Source organism: Schistocerca serialis, chromosome 4, assembly GCF_023864345.2.
Source record: "Schistocerca serialis cubense isolate TAMUIC-IGC-003099 chromosome 4, iqSchSeri2.2, whole genome shotgun sequence".
NCBI lineage: Eukaryota > Metazoa > Arthropoda > Insecta > Orthoptera > Acrididae > Schistocerca > Schistocerca serialis.
The window spans coordinates 243,674,546-243,700,974 of NC_064641.1; positions in this window are offsets into that span (position 1 = coordinate 243,674,546).

The following is a 26,429-nucleotide window of genomic DNA, read 5'->3' on the forward strand; positions in this document are numbered from 1 at the left end:
TTTTTATTTACTTTTCCTTGTTTTACACAATATCTTAGTTTGAATTTGGCGTAGCTATGTTAACAGTTATTGCTACAGAAAATTAATGCCGTTTGTTGTAATGTTCAAATTGGTATAAAGTCGTGATACACGCTGGAAAAATGTCGTGTTTAAAACATCAGTTAATCATTCAGAAATTGAAATGAAATGGATTAGCCCTGACTAATTTCAACGCTTAATTTTGTGATTTTACTTGGATGCGCTAAATCCGATTGCCATACCTGATTCATTTGATCTCCAAGTAGGACAGTCAATAAATTCCTGAATCATTGCACTCAGATAAATAGAACTCTTCTCCCGCTAAGGCAGAAGTGGTTCATACCAGGCTTACATCGTTTTGACGTGAAGATATTTAACCTGACAATGCATTTCACCACATGTAATTATTCTTCAGTAATCAAAATATCCACGGGTGTGCTGCCGGTCTATAGTGTCCAACGGGCACAATATTTCGGCGATCATACATGTCGCCATCATCAGGTGAACTGACGGACTGAGCTCCTGTGAACGTGCCGGCACGGAGATCCGTACGCAGTCCGTCAGTTCACCTGATGATGGCGACATGTATGATCGCCGAAATATTGTGCCCGTTGGACACTATAGACGGGCAGCATACCCGTGGATATTTTGATTATCAAATACGCCGGGAGAAACTCAAGAATCATATTCTTCAGTACATTACCAGCTAGCGAAGAGAATGATAACTCAGCGAACTGAAATACAGTGCATATGATGGTGTGTCCACTGGGACCGGGATGTTTTATTTTTTTATTTTTTAGTAATAGTAGTAGTTCTACTCATCCGCGAGTCACTTTTACATGGTTGTTGAACATGTCATGGTACTGCAATTTAAGAACAAGAAAAATAACATAATGCGTACTTCTATGCATTCAAGTAATGACAGGTGTAGTCTGACAAGGATGTGCACCGGTGGTCGACCATGGCTGTATAATGGGATCCATTCTAGTATTTGTCTGAAGTAATTTAGGGAAACCACAGAGAACATAAATCTGTAAGACCAGAAGACGATTATAAGCTAAATCCTTCGGAATACAAAGCCAACCTGTTTAAAAAAGTCCCACTCGATTCCATTCGTTCCTAGCACACAATATTGCTTAGCAAACAAGTTATTACATAATCTGAAAGTCCAATGCTACACTGTTCATTCATTTCTCTCTCCAGTCAGCGCACACATCACACACACACATTATTTGATAATGTAACGGTATGCACACACACACTATCAGTTTGCATTAGGACCATAGCGAAGATGTTTGGTTTCCATTTTGTGCTCCACAGTTTCCCAGAAATTGAGTCGGAATCGCTCTAAAACAAGTGAAATGTTTTCTCCCAACGAGAGACCAGTTTTTTGGAACCGTCACTGCATAATGTTTGACTTTCTCAACGGAGACACGACATCATCGCTGCTTGCACTTCTTTATCATTATCAAAGTTCTGCTTTAACTTTTGGAAACAGGTGCTCGTTGGCTTTTAGGGTGAAAATGGTGAACTCAGCTTTCATCACTTGTCACAATATTGCTAACATACTCATAAAATGTTGAAATGTGTGTGAATTCCTAAGGTACCAAACTGCTGAGGTCATCGGTCCCTAGACAAACACACTATTTAAACTAAGTTATGGAAAGAACAACACAAACTAACTTATGAAAATAACAAAACACATACCCATGCCCGAGGGAGGACTCGAACCTGAGCCGGGGGGGACCGCGCAATGGATGACATGGAGCCTCTAACCGCGCGACCACTCCGCGCAACAAACCCATCATACTCACTCTCAAAACGCAAAAGAAATTGTTAGTAGATGTCCAATCTCCTCAGGTGTCAGGAGTGAGCGTTCGAGGCACCCACCGTGCACACCGTTTTCTGTACAACGGTTCTGCTATGACGGCCCGTATAAGCTCCCGTGATCTGACACACTTACCTGAGAGCTGTTTCTGTGTTATCCGATGATTTTCTTTGGTGAATACATCAACCCGATTCCGACGAGTGTAACAGGTTGCCGTGAGCGGTCATCCAGTCCAAGCTCTGTTACATATGCTGATGTTAGCACCACCGAACCCAGTGTCGAACATTACTGATGTCGATACAATCATCACAGTACGCGGTTTTCATGCTTCTATGGATTTCAATTGGAGGCACGTTTTCTACGGATAGAAAATCGATTACAGCACGATTTTTCTCAAGAAACAACATAGTTACTTTACAAACCGCCACGTTAAGCGATACAATACGAAGCCGTCCAGCGGCAGATGATTACAACTTGCGTTATACACTCCTGGAAATGGAAAAAAGAACACATTGACACCGGTGTGTCAGACCCACCATACTTGCTCCGGACACTGCGAGAGGGCTGTACAAGCAATGATCACACGCACGGCACAGCGGACACACCAGGAACCGCGGTGTTGGCCGTCGAATGGCGCTAGCTGCGCAGCATTTGTGCACCGCCGCCGTCAGTGTCAGCCAGTTTGCCGTGGCATACGGAGCTCCATCGCAGTCTTTAACACTGGTAGCATGCCGCGACAGCGTGGACGTGAACCGTATGTGCAGTTGACGGACTTTGAGCGAGGGCGTATAGTGGGCATGCGGGAGGCCGGGTGGACGTACCGCCGAATTGCTCAACACGTGGGGCGTGAGGTCTCCACAGTACATCGATGTTGTCGCCAGTGGTCGGCGGAAGGTGCACGTGCCCGTCGACCTGGGACCGGACCGCAGCGACGCACGGATGCACGCCAAGACCGTAGGATCCTACGCAGTGCCGTAGGGGACCGCACCGCCACTTCCCAGCAAATTAGGGACACTGTTGCTCCTGGGGTATCGGCGAGGACCATTCGCAACCGTCTCCATGAAGCTGGGCTACGGTCCCGCACACCGTTAGGCCGTCTTCCGCTCACGCCCCAACATCGTGCAGCCCGCCTCCAGTGGTGTCGCGACAGGCGTGAATGGAGGGACGAATGGAGACGTGTCGTCTTCAGCGATGAGAGTCGCTTCTGCCTTGGTGCCAATGATGGTCGTATGCGTGTTTGGCGCCGTGCAGGTGAGCGCCACAATCAGGACTGCATACGACCGAGGCACACAGGCCAACACCCGGCATCATGGTGTGGAGAGCGATCTCCTACACTGGCCGTACACCACTGGTGATCGTCGAGGGGACACTGAATAGTGCACGGTACATCCAAACCGTCATCGAACCCATCGTTCTACCATTCCTAGACCGGCAAGGGAACTTTCTGTTCCAACAGGACAATGCACGTCCGCATGTATCCCGTGCCACCCAACGTGCTCTAGAAGGTGTAAGTCAACTACCCTGGCCAGCAAGATCTCCGGATCTGTCCCCCATTGAGCATGTTTGGGACTGGATGAAGCGTCGTCTCACGCGGTCTGCACGTCCAGCACGAACGCTGGTCCAACTGAGGCGCCAGGTGGAAATGGCATGGCAAGCCGTTCCACAGGACTACATCCAGCATCTCTACGATCGTCTCCATGGGAGAATAGCAGCCTGCATTGCTGCGAAAGGTGGATATACACTGTACTAGTGCCGACATTGTGCATGCTCTGTTGCCTGTGTCTATGTGCCTGTGGTTCTGTCAGTGTGATCATGTGATGTATCTGACCCCAGGAACGTGTCAATAAAGTTTCCCCTTCCTGGGACAATGAATTCACGGTATTCTTATTTCAATATCCAGGAGTGTAGAAGCGCAGAAGTCGACCAGTAATACACTGAGGTGACAAAGGTCGTGTGATTCCTCCTAATATCGTGTCGAACACTCTTTTGCCTGGCGTACTGCAGCACCTCGACGTGGTAGGGACTTAACAAATCGTTGTGAGACCCTGCAATTTTGATGAGCCACGGTGCCTCTATAGTCGTTCGTAATTGCGAAACTGTTGCCGGTGCAGGATTTTGTGCTCGAACTAACCTCTCCATTATATCCCATAAATATTCGATGGGATTCATGTCGGGAGATCTTGGTGGCCAAATCATTCGCTCGAGCTGTCCAGAATGTTCTTCAAACCAACTGAGAACAATGGGGGCCCGATGACATGGCGTCTTGCCATTCATAAAAGTTTTATTGTCTTTTGGGAACATGAATGGCTGCAAATGGTCTCGAAGCAGCCATACATAACCATTTGCAGTCAATGATCGGTACAGACCATTCCATGTAAACACAGCCCACACTACTATGGAGCCATCACCAGCTTGCACAGTGACTTGTTGATGACTTGGGTCCGTGCCTTCGTGGTGTCCGCGCCTCACTCGAAACCTACCATCAGCTCTCACCAATTGAAATCAGGACTCACGGCCACGGTTTGCCAGTCGTCTATTGTCCAACCGATATGGTCACGAGCCCAGGAGACGCGCTGAAGGTGATATCGTGCTGTTAGCAAAGGCACTCGCGTCGGTCGTCTGCTGCCACAGCCCATTAAAGCCAGATCTCGCCGCATTGTCCTATCGGATACGTCCGTCATACGTCCCACATCGATTTCTGCTGTTATTCCACACAGTATCGCTTGTCTGCTAGCACTGGCAACTCCACCAAAACGCCGCTGCTCTTCGTCATTGAGTGAAGGCCGTCGGCCACTGCGTTGTCCGTGGTGCAAAATCCGGTATTCTCGACCCACTCGACACTGTGGATCTCGGGATATTGAATTATCCGCGTTCAGAGTCTGTTAATTCCCATCGTGCGGCCCTAATTACGTTGGAAACCTTTTTACATGAATCGCCTGACTACAAATGACGGCTCTGCCAATGCACTGCCCTCTTATACCCAGTCTACGCGATACTACCCCACCGGTATATGTCTATATCGCTATCCCACGACTTTTTTCACCTCAGTGTATGTATAACAGGTAATATCTCAACCGATATTGATAACATAATAAGAAATTCAGAGCAGTGCTTTTCAGAATGCACTCGTAAAAAAGCTGTAATATAGTAAGGAAAAGTCATTTCAGATTATTAAACGAATATTTATATACTGTTGCGGATAATGACCACACCAACAAAGCTGTTATTTGTGCAGTATGCTGAAACTCGCTACGCTTGCTTCCTTACTTCAGGGATTTCGCAACTCACGTTGTGTCTAGTACTGATCCATTCTTTCGGTAACTGCGTCCTGCTAAATAGTGTTAAATTCTGTTCGTACAAGACTACTAGTCAGTTGTTTGAAGAAACACGCCGTGTGCTTACTGGAGGTGAGAAGGACACACATCTAACGATACGGCTTTCTCTGTCGGATATTCAAATTCTTCGTAGCTGTCATGGCTCCCATCACAATTCGTCCATTAAATTATACCTGACCTCAATTTGATTAGGAGGGGGGTTCGAATCTTCGTCCAACGAAAAACTTATCCTCACATCATTTGAAGTTTAAACATGAATACAGTTAATATTTATCATGGATAGTTAACAAAGACAGTAGCAACTATATACACTCCTGGAAAATGAAATTAGAACACCGTGAATTCATTGTCCCAGGAAGGGGAAACTTTATTGACACATTCCTGGGGTCAGATACATCACATGATCACACTGACAGAACCACAGGCACATAGACACAGGCAACAGAGCATGCACAATGTCGGCACTAGTACAGTGTATATCCACCTTTCGCAGCAATGCAGGCTGCTATTCTCCCATGGAGACGATCGTAGAGATGCTGGATGTAGTCCTGTGGAACGGCTTGCCATGCCATTTCCACCTGGCGCCTCAGTTGGACCAGCGTTCGTACTGGACGTGCAGACCGCGTGAGACGACGCTTCATCCAGTCCCAAACATGCTCAATGGGGGACAGATCCGGAGATCTTGCTGGCCAGGGTAGTTGACTTACACCTTCTAGAGCACGTTGGGTGGCACGGGATACATGCGGACGTGCATTGTCCTGTTGGAACAGCAAGTTCCCTTGCCGGTCTAGGAATGGTAGAACGATGGGTTCGATGACGGTTTGGATGTACCGTGCACTATTCAGTGTCCCCTCGACGATCACCAGTGGTGTACGGCCAGTGTAGGAGATCGCTCCCCACACCATGATGCCGGGTGTTGGCCCTGTGTGCCTCGGTCGTATGCAGTCCTGATTGTGGCGCTCACCTGCACGGCGCCAAATACGCATACGACCATCATTGGCACCAAGGCAGAAGCGACTCTCATCGCTGAAGACGACACGTCTCCATTCGTCCCTCCATTCACGCCTGTCGCGACACCACTGGAGGCGGGCTGCACGATGTTGGGGCGTGAGCGGAAGACGGCCTAACGGTGTGCGGGACCGTAGCCCAGCTTCATGGAGACGGTTACGAATGGTCCTCGCCGATACCCCAGGAGCAACAGTGTCCCTAATTTGCTGGGAAGTGGCGGTGCGGCCCCCTACGGCACTGCGTAGGATCCTACGGTCTTGGCGTGCATCCGTGCGTCGCTGCGGTCCGGTCCCAGGTCGATGGGCACGAGCACCTTCCGCCGACCACTGGCGACAACATCTATGTACTGTGGAGACCTCACGCCCCACGTGTTGAGCAATTCGGCGGTACGTCCACCCGGCCTCCCGCATGCCCACTATACGCCCTCGCTCAAAGTCCGTCAACTGCACATACGGTTCACGTCCACGCTGTCGCGGCATGCTACCAGTGTTAAAGACTGCGATGGAGCTCCGTATGCCACGGCAAACTGGCTGACACTGACGGCGGCGGTGCACAAATGCTGCGCAGCTAGCGCCATTCGACGGCCAACACCGCGGTTCCTGGTGTGTCCGCTGTGCCGTGCGTGTGATCATTGCTTGTACAGCCCTCTCGCAGTGTCCGGAGCAAGTATGGTGGGTCTGACACACCGGTGTCAATGTGTTCTTTTTTCCATTTCCAGGAGTGTATGAATCCCGATTCAGTATAAAACTGTCGTCACGTAACTGCGAGTTGACAACTGATAACTGATATTGGTCAAAAATTAGATATTTCACGTTTCATTATGCGTAGTCAGCAATTACGAAATGACGATCTCTGCTTGCCCGAGTTTCTCTCAGGCACGAAAGCTTTGCTTGGTTGAGATACGCTACTGCTGCTGGATTTGCTTGCCCGAGTTTCTTCAGGCACGAAAGCTTTCCTTGTTTGAGATAGGCTACTGCTGCTGGATTTGAATTTAGATCTAAGGCCGGCCGGAGTGGCCGAGCGGTTCTAGACGCTACAGTCTGCAACCGCGCGACCGCTACGGTCGCAGGTTCGAATCCGGCCTCAGGCATGGATGTGTGTGATGTTCTTAGGTTAGTTAGGTTTAAGTAGTTCTAAGTTCTAGGGGACTGATGGCCACAGCAGTTAAGTCCCACAGTGCTTAGAGCCATTTGAACCATTTTAGATCCAAACCAAAACATTTTCTCGTGTATAAGGAGTTGTTCATTAACACCTTATGTATTTATATATCACTTTGTGCTAGATAACGCGGCCGTTAGGTGACTTCCGAACTGCGTATAGATCCATGTGCCATTATGAGTACAAAAAGATTACTGCGTCCACATCTACATTTACATGCACACTCTGAAAACCACTGTATGGTGCATGGCGGAGGGTATGTTGTACCACCACCAGTCATTTCCTCTCCTGTCCCACTTGCATATAGTGAGAGAAAAGAAAGACCGTCTATATACCTCCGAATGAGCCCTAATTTCTCTTATCTCCTTGGCCCTTACTCGAAATGTACGTTGGCGGCAGTAGAATCGTTCAACAGTAAACTTAAATCCCTGTTTTCTAAATTTTCTCATTAGTGTTTCAAAAAAAGAGCCTTATGTTGACTCCTGGGATCCCCATTTGAGTTTAGGGAAGCATGTCCGTAATACTAGCGTATTGATCGAACCTACCTGTAACAAATCTAGCAGTCTGCCTCTGAATTGCTTCGATGTCTTTCTTCAATCCGACTTGATGGGGATCCGAAATACTCGAGCAGTACTAAAGAAAGCGTCGTACTGGTGTTCTATGAACCATCCCTTTACAGATGAAACACACATTCCTAAAATTCTTTCAGTGAACCGAAGTCGACCATTCTCCTTCCTTACATTCGCCTTATGTGCTCGTTGTGTTTCATATTGCTTTGCACCGTTACGTCTAGATATTTAATCGATTGACTGTGTCAAGCAGCCCACTATTAATGCTCTTTTCGAACATTACAGGGATTGTTTGTCCTACTCGTCTGAACTAAATTACATTTTTCTAGATTTATAGCAAGCTGTCATTCATTACACCTTAACTCTACGTCTTCTTGTATCCTCCCACACTCAGTCAGCGACGACACCTTCCCGTACTCCACAGCATCATCAGAAAACAGCCGCAGATTTCTGCCCACCCTATCCGCCAGGTCGTTTGTGTATATAGAGAATATGAGCGGTCCAGTCAAACTTCCCTGTCGATACCGTTGTCTCTGATGAAGGTTGTCGAGGGAAACGTACAGCGTCGTGTTTCTTCAGAAGTCTTCGAAACACTCTCGTATTTCGGAAACTGTGCCTCCGTTAACAGTCTGCAGTGGGCACCGTGTCAAACACTTCCGGAAATCTAGGAATACGTAATCCGCCTGTCGGCCTCCATCCACGGTTCACAGGAATATCGTGCGAGAAAAGGGGACGCTGAGTTTCACACGAACGATGCATTCTAAATTTGTGCTGATTTGTGGACAGAGGTTGCTCCTTCTCAAGAAAATTTATTATATTCGAACTAAACATTTGTTCAATAATTCCGCGGCAAACTGTTGTTAAGGACACTGTGCAATACCCCCCCCCCCCTCCCCAGCATTACTATAATATTCGATACCCGGAATTTGTAGCTGGGTATCGGTACTTTCCGTTAAACAAAGAATAAAAATCATGCCACTAAACATCTTTTCCTGTTATTTAATTGTACTATATAATACTATGAATGATATTTACACATAATTTACGAATACTTAAATAATATGTAAATATGTAACATAATAATCACTATGAACCATCAACATTTCCTCAGGAGTATAATAATCAGTATGTAATTCATTTGATTAGAAGTAGTTATAAATGTTAGCATCGTTATTACTTTCGTTAATTAACAGCAATTAGATCTCGAAAGTTCACTTTGGAAAATGTTATTGTCAATCGATCAAACAGCAAGAACCAAATTTAAATTCACGTAATTTCAAGTGATATGTAATTTCAAACCCAAATTTGTAAACCAGAATTAATACCATTACTAAAATAAGTAATTGATCATTGTTAGCACATGTAATTAACTCCATTGCTTACGTTTGGATGCATATTTCAAAGCTATGAGCCATTAAAGAGGTTAATCAACTTGTGTGTATGTTAAATAAATGTTATCAATATTTTCCAATTGATAATTTATTTGTATTTATTAAATTAATGAAACGCATTATTGTAAAAAAATCATATTTAATTTTGAATCTTAAATTGTACAATTTCTAACCTAACACTCATCTGTAATGAACTAATATTTTCTGCTGTAAGTAATCTGATTGTTAACCTTTTGTATATTTGTAACTTTCAATTGTAACTATTAACTTCACGATGGTGTAATAATTGAAGTAATGAACACTCATTGTTTGGAATATATATAAGCAAACGCGGCAATGCAGCATCAGTTCGCCTAGGGGTTCACTTTGTAGTCAGTGTAGAGGACAAGGGGTTATTTTTAGGAAATACAGTGCGAAATTGGGATTTAGTGTGTTTCAGTGCGCGATGCGCCAGCCTCGCGGCAGACAGCGGGCGAAGGCTGGCCGGCGCGTTATGCAGGTGACACAGTTTTGCAACGAGCGTCGGTATGTGTGCGGCAGCCATCAACAACCAGAACACAGCATTAGCAGAATTACGCAGGCGCGGGCCGCGTGTGGCGCAGTTGCGTTAGCCAACTCATCGAGAACGTTCTAATAAACACAGCGCCACGTAACCAGCGGATTCAGCAGCGGTCTGCACTATTTAAGGGCATCAGAGGTGGGCGTCGGCATTCGGTTCAACAGATTGGGCGTTCGGTCGCTGTCACTGAGGAACCACCGGCGGAGGACGTTGCTCGCTGCTGCACCGGCCACTCCTGGCGTCGTCACGAGCCGCTGCGTCTGCAGGGGGTGAGCTGGGCCGGGCCTCGTGCCGCTAACCTCCTGCTGCCTGCATACCAGCAGACCGAGCATGGTGTCGCGTTCCCCAGGCTGCGTGCATCAGCACTTTCGCCACCACGACACGAGCGGTGGGGCTGAGCTACCAGAAAATGTATAGGGAGAACCAACAATAAAGAGGAAGATCGCTAGAAACAGCCACCTTCTTCTACCCAGCCACGCCCTACAACCCCAACCATGTCACCCACTTTGGTCATCCTATTACATAAAGTCTTTTTGGTCAGTAAGTCAGTCTGTCAGCTGTTGGATTGTCAAAGAGACTGTGTATGAAGTTTGATGTATTCTGCAATGACTTTGGAAAAATGTTATCATCAACAAATAAACCTCCGCAAATTGTATGACCTGGAGTTTTAATTAGAAGGAATCACCAGCTACCCAACTCAGGCAAATTACAAGATAAGTACAACAATAATACTTCGTTATGCATCGCCCTTACTTATGTCCACTCCAGGTGCAAATATATAATTAATTATATTAACACATAGAGCACAACATAATCATAACTAACACTTGGTTTAAGAATCATGAAAGAAGGTTGTATACATGGAAGAACCCTGGAGATACTAAAAGGTATCAGATAGATTATATAATGGTAAGACAGAGATTTAGGAACCAGGTTTTAAATTGTAAGACATTTCCAGGGGCAGATGTGGACTCTGACCACAATCTATTGGTTATGACCTGTAGATTAAAACTGAAGAAACTGCAAAAAGGTGGGAATTTAAGGAGATGGGACCTGGATAAACTAAAAGAACCAGAGGTTGTACAGAGATTCAGGGAGAGCATAAGGGAGCAATTGACAGGAATGGGGGAAGGAAATACAGTAGAAGAAGAATGGGTAGCTTTGAGGGATGAAGTAGTGAAGGCAGCAGAGGATCAAGTAGGTAAAAAGACGAGGGCTAGTAGAAATCCTTGGGTAACAGAAGAAATATTGAATTTAATTGATGAAAGGAGAAAATATAAAAATGCAGTAAGTGAAACAGGCAAAAAGGAATACAAACGTCTCAAAAATGCGATCGACAGGAAGTGCAAAATGGCTAAGCAGGGATGGTTAGAGGACAAATGTAAGGATGTAGAGGCCTATCTCACTAGGGGTAAGATAGATACTGCCTACAGGAAAATTAAAGAGACCTTTGGAGATAAGAGAACGACTTGTATGAATATCAAGAGCTCAGATGGAAACCCAGTTCTAAGCAAAGAAGGGAAAGCAGAAATGTGGAAGGAGTATATAGAGGGTCTATACAAGGGCGATGTACTTGAGGACAATATTATGGAAATGGAAGAGGATGTAGATGAAGATGAAATGGGAGATATGATACTGCGTGAAGAGTTTGACAGGGCACTGAAAGACCTGAGTCGAAACAAGGCCCCCGGAGTAGACAATATTCCATTGGAACTACTAACGGCCGTGGGAGAGCCAGTCCTGACAAAACTCTACCATCTGGTGAGCAAGATGTATGAAACAGGCGAAATACCCTCAGACTTCAAGAAGAATATAATAATTCCAATCCCAAAGAAAGCAGGTGTTGAAAGATGTGAAAATTACCGAACTATCAGCTTAATAAGTCACAGCTGCAAAATACTAACATGAATTCTTTACAGACGAATGGAAAAACTAGTAGAAGCCAACCTCGGGGAAGATCAGTTCGGATTCCGTAGAAACACTGGAACACGTAAGGCAATACTGACCTTACGACTTATCTTAGAAGAAAGATTAAGGAAAGGCAAACCTACGTTTCTAGCATTTGTAGACTTAGAGAAAGCTTTTGACAATGTTGACTGGAATACTCTCTTTCAAATTCTGAAGGTGGCAGGGGTAAAATACAGGGAGCGAAAGGCTATTTACAATTTGTACAGAAACCAGATGGCGGTTATAAGAGTCGAGGGACGTGAAAGGGAAGCAGTGGTTGGGAAGGGAGTAAGACAGGGTTGTAGCCTCTCCCCGATGTTGTTCAATCTGTATATTGAGCAAGCAGTAAAGGAAACAACAGAAAAATTCAGAGTAGGTATTAAAATTCATGGAGAAGAAATAAAAACTTTGAGGTTCGCCGATGACATTGTAATTCTGTCAGAGACAGCAAAGGACTTGGAAGAGCAGTTGAATGGAATGGACAGTGTCTTGAAAGGAGGATATAAGATGAACATCAACAAAAGCAAAACAAGGATAATGGAATGTAGTCTAATTAAGTCGGGTGATGCTGAGGGAATTAGATTAGGAAATGAGACTCTTAAAGTAGTAAAGGAGTTTTGCTATTTGGGGAGCAAAATAACTGATGATGGTCGAAGTAGAGAGGATATAAAATGTAGGCTGGCAATGGCAAGGAAAGCGTTTCTGAAGAAGAGAAATTTGTTAACATCCAGTATTGATTTAAGTGTCAGGAAGTCATTTCTGAAAGTATTTGTATGGAGTGTAGCCATGTATGGAAGTGAAACATGGACGATAAATAGTTTGGACAAGAAGAGAATAGAAGCTTTCGAAATGTGGTGCTACAGAAGAATGCTGAAGATTAGATGGGTAGATCACATAACTAATGAGGAAGTATTGAATAGGATTGGGGAGAAGAGAAGTTTGTGGCACAACTTGACCAGAAGAAGGGATCGGTTGGTAGGACATGTTCTGAGGCATCAAGGGATCACCAATTTAGTATTGGAGGGCAGCGTGGAGGGTAAAAATCGTAGAGGGAGACCAAGAGATGAATACACTAAGCAGATTCAGAAGGATGTAGGTTGCAGTAGGTACTGGGAGATGAAAAAGCTTGCACAGGATAGAGTAGCATGGAGAGCTGCATCAAACCAGTCTCAAGACTGAAGACCACAACAACAACAAAATAAATCATATGCATTCATAAAGTAAGGGAGATGTCGTAACTGGTCTGTTATTTTGTTGGTCTGCTCTTTTGCCCTTCTTTTATACAGGAATCACCTGCGTTTCTTTTTTTTTTTTTTTTCAGACGCTTGAAACTTTGCGCTGGACGAAAGAGGCGATAAATGCAAGTTAAATAAGAGGCCAATGCTGCAGAGAATTCTCTGCAGAAACGAACTGGAATTCCTTTAGGACTTGGTGACTTACTTGTTTTCAACGCTTTGACTTGCTTCTCTACGCCAGAGACGCCTATTATTAAGTCCTCCATACTACTGCTACCCTACGTATATTAGGGTTTCCACAGAGCGCTTGGCGCTATTATGGCGGCTATTCTACCAGTTGTTTTACTAACCAATATAGGCAAAACTACTGGTCAAACGACGATGGTAACAGATGGTTGAAGAACCTTTTAGGGAATATTTCGAATCATCATAGAACTTTGGAAGTCCAGACGTTCATAGAAACTATTTGTGGTTTTCGTCCTTTACGTGCACTTACTTGTGAATTTGTTGCAGCAGATCGCCGGTGGGAAGGCTGAGCAGAAACCTACCGTACTGCAACTCGCACCAGGCTGCTTACAGTGTAATATTCCAAGAATCGGAAAAGGTCTTGATTTTGAATGAAAGGTGAAAATACCGGCAAAATCTTGGTATATTCTGAACTTTGAGTATTACATGTTCACGACCACGCCCGTGATAATCTTAACACAGCTATGCACAGATCCTTTCATTCACGTTAGCTAGTTTATGGTAACGTATTTCCCAAAATCTGAACAGCTACTGAGCACGGATTGTTCTTAAAAGAAAATTCTCGCCATACTATTAAGTTTATCGGGGTCTAATGCACTCAGATTTTAGTCACATGCGACCCTGAATTACTGTCTTTCCCCATACACAAAATTATTTAAAAAATCCGTACTTTCTAAAAAAAAAAAAACACACCGGAGTAAATATACCTTCACTTTAAAGCACATTTGAGGCATGTAGCACAACTAAAACCGACAAATTATAGCTTCCTTCGGACCTCATACTACACACGACCGTACATTGTAAGAATGAGCTCCGACTCTTTAGACTGCTGTAAGCATTCTATAGCTCGAAGAGAAAAGACGCGCTAAGAATACTCCGTTCTGATTGGTCAGTTTTCTTTAAGGCCAATAGAAAAACATTGTTCTCCCGCGTTAGTCCACGCTTTTATGACTAACCAACCAACAAATAACACAGTTTCGAACTGTACTTTCTCCTGAAATAAATATTTAACATTCTGATATTTTGTTTATAAATTACGTCCTTAACTATTTTCATTTGTACTCGAATTAGCTTTCCTTTTCCCATAAACTTACTTAACATGCTATGATACAAAATTTTCCGCCCTCTACATTCACACTGTCTTAAAAATTTCTCAGCCCTGTTCGCACAGTGTTTATCAGTACAACAGTGATCTCCATATTTACTGTTTCCCCGGTTGGCCGCGCGGTCTAACGCGCCGCTTCCCGAGCGGTAAGGTGTGCCGGTCCACAGCACGAATCCGCCCGACGGATTACTGTCGAAGTTCGGTGTGCCGGGCAGCCTGTGGATGGTTTTTAAAGCGGTTTTCCAGCTACCTCAGCGAATGCGGTCTGGTTCCCCATATTCCGCCTCAGCTACGCTGTGTCGCGAATTGCTGCTCAAACACCGTTTCCACTTACGCGTACACCATAATTACTCTACCACGCAAACATTTTTGGTTACACTCGCCTGGTATGACTGGGGGCCGAACCGCACAATAACCCTGGGCTCGGTGTGGGGCGGCGGTGGTGTTAGTGGACTGCTGTGGCCTCTTGTGTGGTTTTGAACCACTGAGGGCTACAGCAGGACGAAGCCTCTCCGTCGTTTCTAGATCCCCGGTTTAATACAGTACAATACAATACATACTTACTCTAGACCACATTCACGCATCATTCATACTACTAAAAGCATGTACAAAAACTGTACAAACATAAACAAAAAAATCCTTCAAGAAATAAATATAACAATTCACGAAAGCATTCTCTTCACCTCTTTCTTGAATGTCTCTGTTCACTACCTGTCCTCTAGCAGATGAAAATTTGAACTACGTCATCGACTGAACCTGCTTCAGACCATCTGTCACTGTGCACGCATGAATCATTCTCCCGACAGACAGGCTCTTGATAGGAGCGATATAAGGCGCCACACTTCATATTGCCTTACAGACGCTGCTTTATGAAGGGGTGCATCGTCATGCTGATGCAAACATCGTCTACGAACTGCCCCTGTACTGTACCCTGTACACAATAATGTAAAATACACTACTAGCCGTTAAAATTGCTACACCAAGAAGAAATGCAGATGATAAACGGGTATTCACTCTACAAATATATTATACTAGAACTGACATGTGATTACATTTTCACACTATTTGGGTGCATAGATCTTGAGAAGTCAGTACCCAGAACAACCACGTCTGGCCGTAATAACGACCATGATACGCCTGGACATTGAATCAAACAGAGCTTGGATGGCGTGTACAGGTACAGCTGCCCATGCAGCTTCAACACAAGAGTAGTGACTGGCGTATTGTGACGAGCCAGTTGCTCGGCCACCATTGACCAGACGTTTTCAGTTGGTGAGAGCTCTGGAGAATGTGCTGGCCATGGCAGCAGTCGAACATTTTCTGTATCCAGAAAGGCCCGTACAGGACCTGCAACATTCGGTCGTGCGTTATCCTGCTCAAATGTAGGGTTTCGCAGGGATCGAATGAAGAGTAGAGCCACGGGTCGTAACATATCTGAAATGTAACATCCACTGTTCAAAGTGCCGTCAATGTGAACAAGAGGTGACCGAGACGTGGAACCAATGGCACCCCATACCATCACGCAGGATGATACGCCAGTATGGCGATGACGAATACACGCTTCCAATGTGCGCTCACCGCGATGTCGCCAAACACGGATGCGACCACCATGATGCTGTAAACAGAGACTGGATTCATCCGAAAAAGTTACGTTTTGCCATTCGTGCACAGAGGTTCGTCGTTGAGTACACCATCGCAGGCACTCCTGTCTTTGATGCAGCGTCAAGGGTAACCGCAGCCATGGTCTCCGAGCTGCTAGTCCATGCTGCTGCAAACGTCGTCGAACTGTTCGTGCAGGTGGTTGTTGCCTTGCAAACGTCCCCATCCGTTGACTCAGGGATCGAGACGTGGCTGCGCGATCCGTTACAGCCATGCGGATAAGACGTCTGTCAACGCGACTGCTAGTGATACGAGGCCGTTGGGATCCAGCACTGCGTTCCGTATTACCCTCCTGAAACCACCGATTCCATATTCTGCTAACATTCATTGGATCTCGACCAACGCGAGCAGCAATGTTGCGATACGATAAACAGCAATCGCGATAGGATGCAATCTGACCTTTATCAAAGTCGGAAACGTGATGGTACGCATTTCTCCTCCTTACACGAGGCATCACAACAACGTTTCACCAGGCAACGCCGGTCAACTGCTGTTTGTGTATGAGAAATCGGTTGGAAACTTTCCTCATGTCAGCACGTTGTAGGTGTCGCCATCGGTGCCAACCCTGTGTGAATGCTCTGAAAAGCTAATCATTTGCATTCACAGCATCTTTTTCCTGTCGTTTAAATTTCGCGTCTGTAGCACGTCATCTTCGTGGTGTAGCAATTTTAATGGCCAGTAGTGTATTTTCGTAGCCTTCCGCATTTAATGTTTCTTAAGATCAATAACAGCATCACACACCGCCCCCGGTAGCTGACAGGTCAGCGCAACAGAATGTCAATCCTAAGAGCCCGGGTTCGAATCTCGGTTGGGTCGGAGATTTTCTCCGCCCAGAGGCTGGGTGTTTATTGTCCTGATTATCATCATTTCATCCCCATAGACGTGCAAGTCGCCGAAGTGGCGTCAAACCGACAAGACTTGCACCCAGTGAACCCGACGGGAGGCCCTGGTCACACGACATTTATTTACCATACTCTAACCATGAGTAACACCTACCGCAACTCAACCTCCTCCGTACTTCACTGTTAGCATTACGCATGATGGCATTCGTTAAACCCAGACCGTTCCATAGGATTACAACAGGGTACAACGTGATTCACCATTCCAAATCACTCGTTTCCAGTCGTCCACGGTTCAGTGGCGTTGCTCTTTTTCCACCTCAAGCGTGACTTACAGATAAAGACAGAAATTTGTGGGTTATGAAGAGTTCCTTGACCTTTGTGCTCCATTCTTTTTAACTCCTCACCTACAGTCCCTTGTTAGCTGGAGTGCTACTAGCAGTTTGGAATTGACAAGTGGTTCCTTCCGCCGATTTTACGCGATACCTTACAGTCACCCTCTGCAAAACTCAGCGGTCCCTGTCCATCAGTACATGATGACTGATACATTTCACGTGCATCTCACTGTGTATAGAAGATGTGTCTTAACAAATACTTGGAAGCTGCCAAGCACCAAGCGTTCAAGTTTTGTACGTTTTTTCTGCCATTTTTTAAATGCTTTCTCAGAGTCTTTCTTTGTTAGAGAGCGCAGTACCCTTTTCAATTCTGGTTCCAACTGATTCACTGTATCAAATCTTCGCCTCTTCAACTTTATTTTTATCTCGGGGAAGGGAAAGAAGGCACACGAAGCTTTGTGTGGCGCGTATGGTGAATGGAGAACAACTGTCATCTTATAGTAATCAAAAATTCCTTAATAATGTAGGTAGTATGCAGTTGTGCATGGTACAGTACCCTGTCGTCTGTTCGTCACCTCTGAGGATATTTGCTCGACATGTCTCCGCTGAAAAGTAGAATGTCACGATGGAACTATTGGCAATCTGAATAGGAGGTATAAACTCCTAACCAACAATCTCGTCAAAATCAAAAAATAAGAAAATAATAATAAGCAAGAACCCTTTATTTGCACAGCTTTCTCGCCGAGCTGAAGGACTCTCCCTTAGGAAGACTGCTGCTTCACCAGGGACGTCTTATGGAAGAAAGTCTTGATCACCTTGCAGTAGTTGTTTACATCCCTGCAGACTTCCATGCGATTTTGATTTTGATCTTCTTCAAGCAGTCGTGGCAGAAAACTTCGCCATTATTCTTCTCACGCTGAAGGCTTCAGAGAGATACGTTCATACGTATCATAACGTGTTTCAGAGGTGTTACAGAGGTCTTGGATGGCCTGTCTATGATTTTGCACAATCAGATCCCCTCCCCTTTCTGAAAATCTTCTGATAGAGCTGACAGCCATCAGCGAACGTTCGCCCAGTTATGAATTGTAATTCTGTGTCTGACTTAAAGTTTTGTTTTCAAAGATGTACTTCAGCATATAGCGTGCTTCTGCTGCGATTTCCCCAAGTTTAAAATAAAACAGACTCGCTACATAGCTACTACAAAACAGCAAACTCACAGAAGCACGATAATGCAAATGTGCACACCAACAACTTGAGAGGTGGCATGAGCCCCTTCTCATATTTCAATCTTACTCTGAGTAATTCGATTTTGGGAAGTATGGGTGAGTATTGTCATTACAAGGCTAGTATTGAGAACTCAGAAGAATGAATATTTTCGTCTATAATTGCATGTGATGAAAAGTGCTATTCCTTCACACGCGGACTTCCCATGTAGCGTCTCTCGTCACCCGGGTGGTCCACCGACAGGCGGGATCTGCTGATATCGAAAGGGTTATGCCGACGGGTGTGAGGGAGTCGAGTGGATGCTGTCAGACGCCGACATTGTCATAAGAGCGGGGGCGACACGCCCACAGGGGCCTGAAGGAGCGGGGGCTACCAGCGAGGCGTGGGAATGACTTGTGTTCCCAGCAGTCTTGGCGGGCAAATTCCAGCGTTTTCTACAAAATCATAACTGTGATTGGCTTGCACAGGGGATAGCCCCGTGACGTAGCAAAATCGGCGCAGAAATTGGCGCCAAGTATCTCCATTGGTGGAATAGTAATGCTTCGGCAATAGAGTGGAATTTTCAGCTGGTTTTCGAGTTGCTGATTGGCCCGTTTAACCACGGCCACTGTCGTGGGGGCGGGAATGTTCTGTGATCGGCTTTTACAGGTGCTCTTGAAGGAGTCGGCTTTCGCCTTTCGGTCGGAGTAGGATACAAGACTGAGCTCTCGCTGCTCTGGACAGCCTGCCTTCCGTTGGCTGTCTAATATACTTTCATTTAATTGTAACTGTTTGACGAAGTTGCTTAAGTTTCGACTTCAACGTAACTTTCCGAGTACAGTTGGCAATTGAGCGTTCTGCGTACAAGCGGCCTATGTTGTCTGTCTTGAACAGTTTTGGCTAAAGTTGACTGTATCGGAGTTACTGTGTGACTTCGCTTGTTAAAATCAATCACTGTACCGTCAGTGATTGTGTAGCGAGCTTTCTTCGTCTCCCTCAGAGGCGCATTTGTGTTGCTAGGAAGTCTTTAGTCTGCAACAACCAGACCAGGGTAATTTGTTTCGGGCTATACTCGCAACATTACCATCACCACGACGGGACGTCGAAGCAACCAGCCATCGGCTCTGATGTGCCAGATCGTGTCCTTGCATTTAAGAAGACAGCTTGGTAATGTATGTCCGCAGCACTGGCAGATTCGGGAATTTAGCTACGTGACAATCAGAGCTCAGCAGAGCGCGCCTGTTCCCGCCTTTTCTAACGTGGTTCTGTCTTGGATGTTCATTGCCTGAGTTCTCACTACTGTAGCAGCAATTAATGTTGGGTTGGCTGGGTGTTTCTCTTAAGATTTGAGTTGCAAGGAACTGGCTCCACATACCACTTGGTCATAAATGTCACAATCTAGTTTATAGACAAATTCACCTTCACAGCATTTATTTGAGAATCCAATTTGACGTATTGTAAATGTTTCATGTGTTTTGTTAATTATTTTGAGTTTAGTCATAATAAACCAAATTGTTATTTTCTAAAGAACTTTCATTCTGTAGATCGTTAGAGCAACCCTTTCATTTCTCACTACGGTAATGAAACTTTCCTTTATCAAATTTATTTCTATCAAATTAAATTATTGCAGCTGCCAAACTCTTTTCCACTGAACTGTAGAGTCAATTACAGTCAGTTCGCATTTCTTCTTAATCCATGTGCAACAGCAAAAGTGGGAGTTAGAAAAGGGTTGGCTTAAAGCATCATTTCCATATAAAGATTCTAGAAGAATTTAGTGTTAAATACACTGCTAGCCCCGGCACCTGGCAAACTAACCATATAACCGAGCACGTATCCAGTTGTCACACTGCCTCTAGGCGAATGTATAGAGACACAGTTTATACACCACCACCTGCACACAAAATTCAAATTTCTGCAACTTTTGTATACCACCTCATACTTTAGTGCGTAAATATCTTTGTATGTAACAGCAGGTAAATGATAACCAGTAGAGAGAATCACGCAAGAGCGGGAGTCTAAAGAGGCTTCACAGTGGTTCGCTCCAGGCAGCCGGCGTTGTCTCCCTTTCTGCGGAGCAGCGGGGAGATTCAGAGGTAGAACTTCTGGCCGCAGAAGAGGCGGTTGTAAATTGCGCCCCTATCACCTGGGCGGCCCCGTGTCAACACGCGACATAAATAACCTGCAGGCCACCTCTGCCCTACATGATTGATGCCGAGAGCGCTATCTGTGGCTCCACGGCGTATAAACCGGCCATCCATCTCGACCGCGACTGCGACCGCGACGGCCGCCGCCTCTTTGGTCGATACCAGAGCTCGATACCAGAGAGCCTTCCGAGCGACGCCCTCCCTCACTGCCCGCTGTGTCTGCAGCTGTCTTCAGTGCACGTGGCGACTTCAGCAGTCGCTGCTCCTTCAACAAACCTTACTCTCCAGCTCGTGTCGTTTCCCCTTTGCCACACTAGGTTTTCCACAGCGCCTAGAGACGTGTAGCACTAATACGTGGACATTTTCCTCTTTGTAAGAGTACATCAAGTAAATATCGGGTCCTAATTCTTCGGGTATGGAACATTTCTTGGGCATCGTCGTGTTGACAAGTGAGTTTTCAGATTTCCGCGCGTGAGTTTTTCAAGACTTGACGGTGACGCAGTGAAAAGTTGGGTGTGAGAAAGTGAGCCAGTATTGCAAGAGGAAGTAGTCAGAAAATGGAACGTCACGTATTTACATTGAAATTGAGACAAGTGTCGTCGGAAGATAAGAGGTGATGGAGCAATAGAAGGAAAAGGTTGTCGTATAAGCAGTTATTCATAGCGGAATTTCCAGAATGACGGTAACCTGGCACAAACCTGGTGTGGGGACCTTACTGACTGGCCTCCTGCGAGTTTTTTCATACTTACAGGCTTTGATGACCAGCGCCCAGACATCCGTTCCCTAATGCATTACGACGCATTTCTCCAGCAAACTCGAAAAAATCACCTACGAACTCCTAAAGTTGGGGAGTGCTGTGAATTACAAAAATTTAGAGTGCTGTAAGAAGAAGCCGGTAACTGAGTGCGTAAAAAATCCGTGGTTCATTACTATTCTAATCGTGAATTAAGTGTTTCGATTCGACCTAAGAGCATTTTATTTTCTTTTACTTGATTACTATATATATTATGACATGTACATATCAATTAACTAACTGAATCACAAATTTTTGATAAAACCGCCTTTTTGTTATTAATTACTGACCACATTAAAACAATTTATTATTTGATACAAAAATGTGAAAAGCCAAATATATTGCTAGCAAACCATTATAGAGGAAAAAAATGCTTTTCTATTTGTACAATTTGCAGAGTATGACTATATACTCGTATATACATATATATACAGAGAGAGAGACACACAGAGAGGAAAAGTGCCTTTTTTTCTCTAGTTAAGGTATATATATATATATATATATATATATATATATATATATATATATATATACGACTATTGAGATAAATATATCAATTTCTACAAATAGAAAAGCATTTATTCCTCTATTTAAGGTTCTGCTGCCAATTTTTAATCTTTTGTGAATACTTACATTTTATGTGATTAGTATTATAACTAAAATACATCATTTTTACTAAAAATTATGATTCAATATTCATTAATTAGTGCTCCCGCCTAATAAAAAATATAGAATTCTAATAAATGTAAGAGAAAAAAGTTTGCTCCTAACAATAACTGAATCACTAGATTCAAAATTACTAGCCTAATGCTCTATGCACTGAGATTCCTTTTTTGATTAATTGTTTAACTGAACTGAATTACAGTGAACTGTAACATATCATAAATATCAGTGCATAGGTCAACCATCGTCAATAAGTCCTTTAAATTATTTACATTAAGCAAAGAATTAACAACAATATGTGATATGTGACTGAAGTGAATGTATACTGAGACACCCTGCTAAACCCACAGGACAGGACAGGTAGTTTAAATTGCGGAAAGGGGCCCAAATTTAGAAATTTGGAACACGTATTGTGTCAGAGTATAATGATTTTTCTGGAGACTAGAAATCTACTCTGTAGGAATCAGCATGGGTTTCGAAAAAGACGATCGTGTGAAACCCAGCTCGCGCTATTCGTCCACGAGACTCAGAGGGCCATAGACACGGTTTCCCAGGTAGATGACGTGTTTCTTGACTTCCGCAAGGCGTTTGATACAGTTTCCCACAGTCGTTTAATGAACAAAGTAAGAGCATATGGCCTATCAGACCAAATGTGTGATTGGATTGAAGAGTTCCTAGATAAAAGAAAGCAGCATATCATTCTCAATGGAGAGCAGTCTTCCGAAGTAAGAGTGATTTCAGGCGTGCCGCGGGGGAGTGTCGTAGGACCGTTGCTATTCACAATATACATATATGACCTTGTGGATAACATCGGAAGTTCACTGAGGCTTTTTGCGGATTATGCTGTTGTATATCGAGAGGTTGTAACAATGGAAAATTGTACTAAAATGCAGGAGGATATGCAACGAATTGACGCATGGTGCAGGCAATGGCAATTGAATCTCAATGTAGACAAGTGTAATGTGCTGCGAATACATAGAAAGAAAGATCCCGTATCATTTAGCTACAATATAGCAGGTCAGCAACTGGAAGCAGTTAATTCCAAAAATTATCTGGGAGTAGGCATTAGGAGTGATTTAAAATGGAATGATCATATAAAGTTGATCGTTGGTAAAGCAGATGCCAGACAGATTCATTGGAAGAATCCTAAGGAAATGCAATCCGAAAACAAAGGAAGTAGGTTACAGTACACTTGTTCGCCACTGCTTGAATATTGCTCACCAGTGTGGGATCCGTACCAGATAGGGTTGATAGAAGAGATAGAGAAGATCCAACGGAGAGCAGCGCACTTCGTTACAGGATCATTTAGTTATCGCGAAAGCGTTACGGAGATGATAGATAAACTCCAGTGGAAGACTTTGCAGGAGAGACGCTCAGTTGCTCGGTACGGGCTTTTGCTGAAGTTTCGAGAACATATCTTCACCGAGGAGTCAAGTAGTATATTGCTCCCTCCTACGTATATCTCGCGAAGACACCATGAGGATAAAATCAGAGAGATTAGAGCCCACACAGAGGCATACCGACAATCTTTCTTTCCACGAACAATACGAGACTGGAACAGAAGGGAGAACCGATAGAGGTACTGAAAGTACCTTCCGCCACACACCGTCAGGTGGCGTGCGGAGTATGGATGTAGATGTAGATGTAGAAATAAGTGGCTGTCAGTTACACTCGAACATACAACTTTAATTATTTGACCAAACATTACAAGAGCCAAGAAAATTTTCAAATAAAACACAAAATTAATTTTTGGAACTTAATAAACGGCTGAATACGCTCATGCCTTAAGGGCAAGCCCACTTTAATTAAAAATCGGCTGGAAGCCAGTAACTTAAGACTCAAACCAAAATCAGAATTTTTAAGGCAAAAGGCCTTATCTTAAAACAGTTTTTTAATTAGGCAAAAGGCCCAAACAATCTGACACCTTATAAGCAAAACAACTTTAATTCAAAATCGGCTGTAGGCCCATCATTTACGACTAAACAAAATTAAATTTTTAAAGAGGCCAAAGGCCGTACTTAAAACAGTTATTTAAATTAGGCTGAAGGCCCAAACAATCTTACACCTTAAAGGCAAAATAATCTTAATTTAAAAATCTGCTAGAAGTCATACAAATACAAATAACAAGAACAAAACAGAAAAGGCAGTGTGCACAACGGCGCTCAAAAGTTTCCGAGGGTCGGCCTGGAATTGAAACACTGACGCTCGCTTATGTAAGACAGGCAGTGGGCCCAACCATGCTCGATCTGACGACAACACAACCAACAGACAGTCAACGGACCCACCGACAAGATAACTTCCGCTCCACATGACCAGCACATAACAGGGAGTTCAATGGAACAACATACTGTAGAAAGTATTGGCGCTCACAACCATGCTGTACAGCGACAACACAATGAGGATAATACACTGCCTGAATTTACGTCAACGGCCAGGGCAGGTAACTGGAACGTTAACGACCACAAGGTGGAAGATTTCGCTGGTGCACTTCAGTTCAAAATAACCAAGTAGAGTTAAACTCCACCAGAGGGTGGCTAAAATTTGCCAACTTGAAAACACACGTTGTTGCTTGTGGGAATGTCCCAACAGCCGACAACAAAATCAAGACGATACAATGTGAACAATCGTGACTTGCTGGTAGTTTAAGTCAAAACTCAACTTTCGCGTCCAGGATCGGTGAGCCATGCACCTCGTAGCAATGGGAACAGCACCACACACTCCCACCTCACATGGACGCCGCCAGTGGCCCCAGTCAAATTACATGCCGCGGAGAGTTCCTCGCTGTTCCACGCCAACCGACCAACTGGTCGCACACAGCACAGCCGAAAACTATAAGCGCCAGGCCAAAGATAGCACAAAGTGTGAGTATCGATACCCACCGCTGCTTCCACTCGCGTAGAGAGAGGATAACAGCATAATCGCGATAACTGCGGGAGACTAACATAGAATAGCAACTAAGATTTAACCCAAATGAGTATTCACCACCCACTTTTTGAGATTCTTCATCGAGCGGAAACTGAAGATACCCATCGCGCAAATCATTTTTTTCTTTAAAGTAGCGACCAGCGCCTAATCTGTCCATGAGATCCTCTGGGCGTGACAATGGACAAGTATCAATCACATTTTGTGGGTTGACCATAGACTTAAAGTAAACACAGAGGCAAATGCGACCTGAAGGTTTGGGGAGCAAAACCAGTAGACTTGCCCACTAACTATCTTGCATGGGCTCAATAACTCCGCTATCTTCCAATTCTTTTACGTTCAACAGCGACTTTGTCCCGTAATGCAATGGTAACTGTTCTGGGCCGGAAAAATTTCGCCTGAATATTGTCTTTCAGATTAATATGTGCAATAAAATTGTTAGCCTTGCCTAAACCTTAAGAAAAGAGTTCCAGGAATTCCTTCAGCAAGTTAGGTACACTGTCTTTTGCGTGGAATGCAGGCAGTGACAACACATTGTCCTGAATGTTAAAACCAAACAAATTCAAATGAATCAAGACCAAATATGTTCTGACAATCATGTCACTGTAGCACTGTAAAAGTCACTGTTCACATATGTGAGCGATACATGGCAGGAAAAGTACATTTTTCGTGAACGGGAATGTCTTGTCCGGTATAAGCCGTCAGGTGCGTGCTAGTTTTAGACAGGCGTGGGGAGCCTAATATTTCATGTGTGTGACGATTCAGCAGTGTAACAGAGGCACCCGTATCCAACTGAAATTTTATATGTTTTCCACAAAGAAGCAAGTGAACAAAAAGCTATTTAGATTGGCGTAGCATAGAAGAAACTGCTCACTTACTAGTTTTGCTAATGCCTGTTGTAGTCTTTGAATGTAATTCATTAATGAGATGGGCTTTATGACAAGATTTTTGTGAATGGGCCGAATTCTTATGTTTGTTCATTGCAAACATATGGATTGTACATGTTAAGTCCCATAGTGCTCAGAGCCATTTGAACCATTTTTGATTGTACATGTTCTTTCTTGCCACTAGCATAACACCGTGCTTGTCAGGAGGGGTAGACCAAATGTTCAAATGTGTGTGAAATCTTATGGGACTTAACTGCTAAGGTCATCAGTCCCTAAGTTTACACACCACTTAACCTACATTAGCCGAAGGACAAACACAAACACCCATACCCGAGGGAGGACTTGAACCTCCACCGGGACCAGCCGCACAGTCCAGTATATGACATTATTTTGTTCGCCTGGGTACCGGCCCATTTAGCGAGCTGCTTATGTGGTGTGGAGAGTTGTTTATGCAATGTGGCGAGTGCAACATGCTGCTGCCGAAGGGACCAGGAGAAAACAAGGGACTCGACTTGACAAATTGCTGGCTGCTCAAATTTATCGGCCAACACGGTACCTGAATCGTACTGACGTAGTATTTGCACT